A 6,447-nucleotide genomic window follows, 5' to 3' on the forward strand; every position below is an offset into this window, starting at 1 on the left:
CTGAGGCTCACCTGGGGGTGCCACTTGAGGCGGCACCCCTCCAACACCCCTGGAGCGCGGAATGCCTCCCCCGTTCAGGAGAGAGCCTCCGCCATTGCTGAAGCCATAGACCGGAAGTCTACATCTACATCTTTTTGGTTGAATCAGATTTTTTCAGTCTGATCTCCCTCTCAAGGTCAAAAACAAAAAGCAAGGAGACTGCCCAGCTGGAACCAGTAAAGAAAGAAAAAGCCGGGGGGGGGGGGAGGACACAAACAATATATAATTAAACCAAATACATGCTGTGTATAACAACATACATGGTACCAGACTTCAGTTAAAAAGTGAAATTGTTTGGCAGTAAATTCAATTATTGCTTTCAATATGTCTTGAGAGTAAGAAAGCCACTGTTTGCTTCTCTGTCCTAAAAGCCCTTGGTACAACCCGAAATGTGTTTTGCAGTTAGTAGTATGGGCTAACCTAGTTAAGCTTGTATAACTTCTCCTGTACCTCTTTATCTTATTTTTAAATTGTTACTTTTAAAATTATAATATTGGTTTTTACCAATGTACTTAGTACACGCTTCTGTAAAAAATGATCATCCCATATTAATAATCACCCCATAAAGTGCATAATTATTGTAACTCAGTCTTAGTACTGTTAAAAACTGCAGACTGTGGAGCTTTTCCATCATGCCTCGAAACACCTTTCTTCCCATTCCCTCTTGTAAAAAAGTTCTAGGGAACTCAAACACTTGTTCATTGCTAGGTAATGTCTAGTTAGTCCAAATAAAAACAGTAGTAGGTGATATTTTTTTCTAATAGTCCAGCATAACTTCCTGCAATTTCTGACTGTTTAGAACACGCAAAACATTTCTTTGTACAGTACATGAGCAACATACTACATTCATAAGCACATGGTTTAGATGACTTTAAAAGGGCACAAGTTGGGGGTCCCTGGAACCCCAAGCAGGGGACAACAATGTGGAAATCTCCCCTTCCAGTCCCCTCTATTATCCCTCAGGGACTTCTCTTAAGTATGTGGTTTTTTTGTTTTTTAACATTTTTTATTTTATTTTCTATGACACGGACAAAACACATACATGGACAAAACACCTAGAGTAACATAAAACTGGGGGTACATTATAAGTAAGCATAATTTGGAGCCAATTATATAACACTTTAAGCTTATACCTTACAATAGAAAATAATTTTTGTAAACACTTTTGCAACTGTTTGTACGTAAATTAGTACTGTTGTAGTCTTTACCGTCTTTTCAACTTGCTTATATACTTCGTCTTCTCATGTTAAAGATATGGCTCTCATACCATCTGTAAAATCTTGTCCATGTGTTTTCAAAAGTCTCTTCAATGTGGTCCTTCAAAAACAAAGTGATTTTGTCTATCTCTGCTGCTTCTAATATTTTATTAATAAACTCTTCTTTACTTGGCATATCCTGACTCCTCCCCATCGGCTGCGAACGTGTGCGATGTAAAGATTTATATATGTTGTCCTCCCTTACCCCTATGAATCATTATTAGTCCCTTGTGAATGTGTATCTGTAAATCGCTCAGAGCCAGCAGCTCTGCAGGATTGAGCGATTAATAAATTGAAAGAAAGATTATTATTATTATTGAGAGTGTCTAAAAACTCAATCTCTTTTCTCAACTTGAACACATATTGATTCAATCAATGTGTGAGTAGTTAAAATTACCTATTATGACACAGTTATTTCACCTAGCCACTATCTTTAATTCATTCATCATTTTATAATCCTCCTCGGTCTTTTGATCTGGTGGGTGATAAACTCCGAGTGTTAAGCTTCCTTTTGGGCCCACTATTTCAACCCATAGCATTTCCAGAAGTGAATCCAATTCTCTTACCCTCTCAATCTTACTGGACTGTATATCCTCTCTGACTTACAGAGCCACCCCACCTCCAACCCTTCCCCCCATCCTTCCGATATGAATCACCCTTACCCACTGATTTTCCTCATCCCACCAAGTTTTTGAAATACCCACAATGTCTGTTCCTCCCACCAACACCAAGCATTCCAACTCCCCAATTTTACCTTGGACCTTCCTCTTGCTGCCTCGAGACCTTGCCAGGCAGTCTATATCATTAGCCACGGTCTCAGTGGACAATTCTAATCCATTTCCTTGTAGAAAAGTAACAGCTACCCCTTCATCTCTGTCAGCTAGCTGCCATGTTTTGCTTGCTCCCTCTCTGACCCTGGCGCTACGGCGCATGCTTCATAGCTTGCTCGCTGCTCTGCCCACTTGCCATAAACAGCGATAGGGAGACCGTGAGAACCAGTGCTGCCAGACTGAGTTATCTGTCTGACTTTGTGACGGAGGGAGGGCTTGCGTTCCACCGCTGGTGTGAATATTCTGGCTCTCATGAAGCACTGAGACTCTCCCGCTTATTATGTAACCTCCCGCCGGGAGAATTCCCCCGCGCGCGCTCGGATTTCATTTGCCTCATCCTGCTATATGTAGGGATGTTTATAAGAACATAAGAACATAAGGGATGCCAATGTTGGATCAGGCCAAAGGCCGATCCAGTCCAACACTCTGTATCACACAGTGGCCAGAAATACCAGTGCCATAAGGAGGTCCACCAGTGGGGCCAGGACATTAGAAGCCCTCCCACTGTTGACCCCCCACCCCCCCAAGCACCAAGATGACAGAGCATCACTTGCCCCAGAGTCCCTAGCTATACCCTGGTCCATATGCTTATCTAATTCCCTTTTGAAGCCGTCCATGCTTGTAGCCACCACCACTTCCTGTGGCAGTGAATTCCAAGTGTTAATCACTCTTTGGGTGAAGAAGTACTTCCTTTTATCTGTTCTAACCTGACCGCTCAGCAATTTCATGGAGTGCCCATGAGTTCTTGTATTGTGAGAAAGGGAGAAAAGTAACTCTTTCTCTACTTGCTCTTTCCCATGCATAATCTTATAAACCTCAATCATGTCACCCCTCAGTCGTCGTTTCTCCAAGCATACCAGTCACTGTGTGGCCAGTCACACACAGCTTAGAGGGAACATCACTTACAGTAGAGTCCTATCAAGAGTCACACCGTTCTAAGATCACTGAAGATTGTTACTCTGCTTAGGACCACACTGTTTTATGACTACTATAATGCATGATCATTGAAAATAAGTTTAGGTCTTAAATTTCTGCTTAACATGGCAAAATCATATGTTCAGAATTACTGGCTTGTATTCAACCATGCAGCTTAAAAAGGGCACAGTGCCACCAGTCCTCCCCTTGCTGCTACAGCCCACTGACCCCTCTGGAATTTGGTTTTGGGGAGGGATCAATGAACTTTCAGGAACAACATAGTGGGGACCTGTAATGAGAAGAGGGAATCAACAGAAGTTACTACCCCTTTTAAGACAACAAGTACTCTGGGAATGTGGTTATATACAGGCCAGGTAGCAAAGGTGAGGAGTCCAAGGAGTCAAATGTGGAAAACAGGATCATATGGAGATGGGTTTATGGAAGTATGAGATTTCATTTCCGTGGTAATTTCAGAACTGTATACTACTCCTTGAATGGAGTATCTTCTGGATTCTGACATACGGAACTTCCTATAAAATGAAGACACCTGGAAAACATGCCTCTAGTCCCAAATGGGAAACAAACCCACCCAATGGAAATGTGGTAAGTCTTAAAATACATTCTTCTCTTAAAAAAAACAACACTTGATAGCTACTTATTCTGTGGGGAACAGGGTAGGTTGCTAGGCCTCACAAAGCTCCAGGTGTTGAGTGGGTAGGGGAGGGAGAGAAAAGGAGTGCCGTAGGTGTTTTCTTTGAATATTTGTGTGTGTGTGTGTGGGGGGGGGGCGACTGAATTAAAAAAAAAAACAAAATCTGTGGACATGTACCTACAAGCGGGTAAAGCAATCTTGAAAATATTATAATCTCCTCCTTCCCAATATCTGTGACCCAAGCATCTGATGGTCACTTCTCCCATTTAGCTAGTACAAAAGGCATTCACACATTAGCAGCAGCTTCCTAGGAAGTTTTAGTAGTCTTCAAAGTACCAGTGAATTTTCAACCCTCAGTTGATCATGCTCTCAGTTTGACTCCCCAGCTTAGGTTAGACCTGTCTTTCCTCCTAATTTCAGAGGTAGGCAATGGCCATTTGATTCTTCTGCACAGGCTCAGAGGAACTAATCATCATTACTTTGCATGTCCCAAGGTTGGGTCCCAGCCCTTATAAAAGATGCTGTGCAATTAAAGCTCTAAAGACTTCTCAGCTTCCTTTCATAATTTATATTTTTGCTACATGGAAAGCATTTGTTCTGTGCAGGAAATAAAATGCAGGCTTCATAATAACAGTCATGTGCATTTTGCTGCACTTACACAAAGCCTGCATGTGCAGTTTATAACAGCTTTTCCCTGCATGTCCATGAAAATACAAGTATGTGCAATCAGTACATGTAATAATGTAAACATCATTTCCAGAACAGAAAAATGTAATGTAGCATATAAACAGCCTTCTAATAGACTTTCTTTTACCATCCATTATCCACTGCAATGGTGAGAGATATTCTGACTTCACTTCTTTGAGAGTTAGCCCCACTGAATGCAGTAGGAGTTATTTATGAGAAAACATGAATAGGACTGGGCTGCAAGAACTTCATCTTTCCTAAATTCCCCATCCCCAGCATAAGACGGCCTGCCAGTTCTCTTTCGTCAGATCTGGTGTTACATGGATGAAATACAAGTAAGCACACATTTGGCATTCCAACAACTTGCTCTCAGTAGGTGACTACCTTGTTAGACTTTTCACATGACAAAGCAAAACAGCTGATTTTTAGTAAATGATTATTCAATATTAGTGGAATCTAAGGACATCTTGTTAAATAACATCCAAGGCCAGGCCCAGGCCCCAAAACAATGACACAGAATGCACATACAGAACTTCCATGCATGAATGCAATGGGAATTTGTCCTCAGATTTCATTATGAGATGGTGATGCCATATACATATACAAAATCCATCAAGCCCCAATTTATTCAATGGCCAGCCCATTGCTTCTGAGAGGCCCACTAGCAGTGAATGAAGGAAGTCACCAGTCCAGGACCAAATAAAAACTGCTAGGCTCGGTGAGATGTGGAATTAGGGTTGCCAGCTCTGGGTTGGAAAATACCTGGAGACTTTGGGGGTGGATCCGGGAGAGGGTAGGGTTTGGGGAGGGAAGGGACCTCAGTGTGATACAATGCCAATCAAAGCAGCCATTTTCTCCAGGGGAACTGATATCTGACACCTGGGGATCAATTGTAAAAGTGGGAGGTCTCCAGGACCCACCTGGAGACTGGCAATCCTATGTGGAATGGTATAGTATAGTCCAATCTTGTAGGATCTTGGTACTGGGATTAGTGACTACCAAGGAAGACTTTGTAGAGGAAGGCAATGGCAAACCACCTCTGCCTAATTACTTGCCTTGGAAGCTCCTTGCTGAGGTTGCCATGATGGCAGGATGGAGGATTTGGCTTTATAGGAATCAGAAGGACCAGGTTAGCTGTAGTGACATGTCTCATTACACCCAGTTTAAGGAGCCATCATCACTACCAGATCTGGTGGGAGCATCTGTGAATTCTGCATTGTGTGCAGTATTTTCTTTTGTTTGTCTGAATCTGCTGCCAGCCCCTTTCATTGGGTAACCCTGAGATCTCATTGGGGGTGGGGGAAGAGAAATATTTCTATCCACTTTTATCTATCATTTCACCGGATCTCTCATCCTCCCCACCCCACCCCACTACGGAAAAAAGGCCGGACCGTTCAGCTGCCTGTCTTAAGGAAGGGGGTTCAGTGGCTTGAGTACCGTGGCTGTTCATTTCTAGCTCTGTGGAGATGCTTGTTGGGAAGGAAAATACACAATTATGTCTCAAAGCTTCCATAGATCAAATCCTGGAAGCCGAGCAGGACGGGTGCAAAACCCTCCACACGCATCCTTGAGTAAAATAATGAGTAAGGCTTAGGCGGGAGCGCTACAGGGATATCTCATCCTCTTCTCCCGCCTCTCACGCCGGGAGGGCCATGCCTACCAACATGGTGGAGGTGTGTATGCGAAAGAGCGAGCACGCGCGCGTTTGCTCTAGCCTGGGCTGCGGCTCCTTTGTGTCTCTGTCTCTCTCTCCAGGAGAAAAGCCTGGGCCACTCGCTCCCAGCCTATGCTGGGAGGGAGGAGGAGGAGGGAAATCCTACCCCACCCCCTTCTCTTTGCCGCGCGTGTCTCCCCGACTGTGTGGGTGTAACAAACAGATGAGCGCTTTTAACCTCCCCCCACAAGCGTCGGGCCTGCTTGCTGCAAGGCGCGCACGCGCCCCACCCACCCTGGGCTGCAGCTCTATTTCTAACACCACCGCCTCCTCCCTCTTTCCCAGGGCAATTACCTGTCTGTAAACCCCGCCTCTGAATTGATTGACGGTCGGGATCACGTGGGCAGGGGGAGG

Source organism: Gekko japonicus, unplaced genomic scaffold (assembly GCF_001447785.1).
Source record: "Gekko japonicus isolate JY-2015 unplaced genomic scaffold, Gekko_japonicus_V1.1 scaffold5795, whole genome shotgun sequence".
Classification (NCBI taxonomy): Eukaryota; Metazoa; Chordata; class Lepidosauria; order Squamata; family Gekkonidae; genus Gekko; species Gekko japonicus.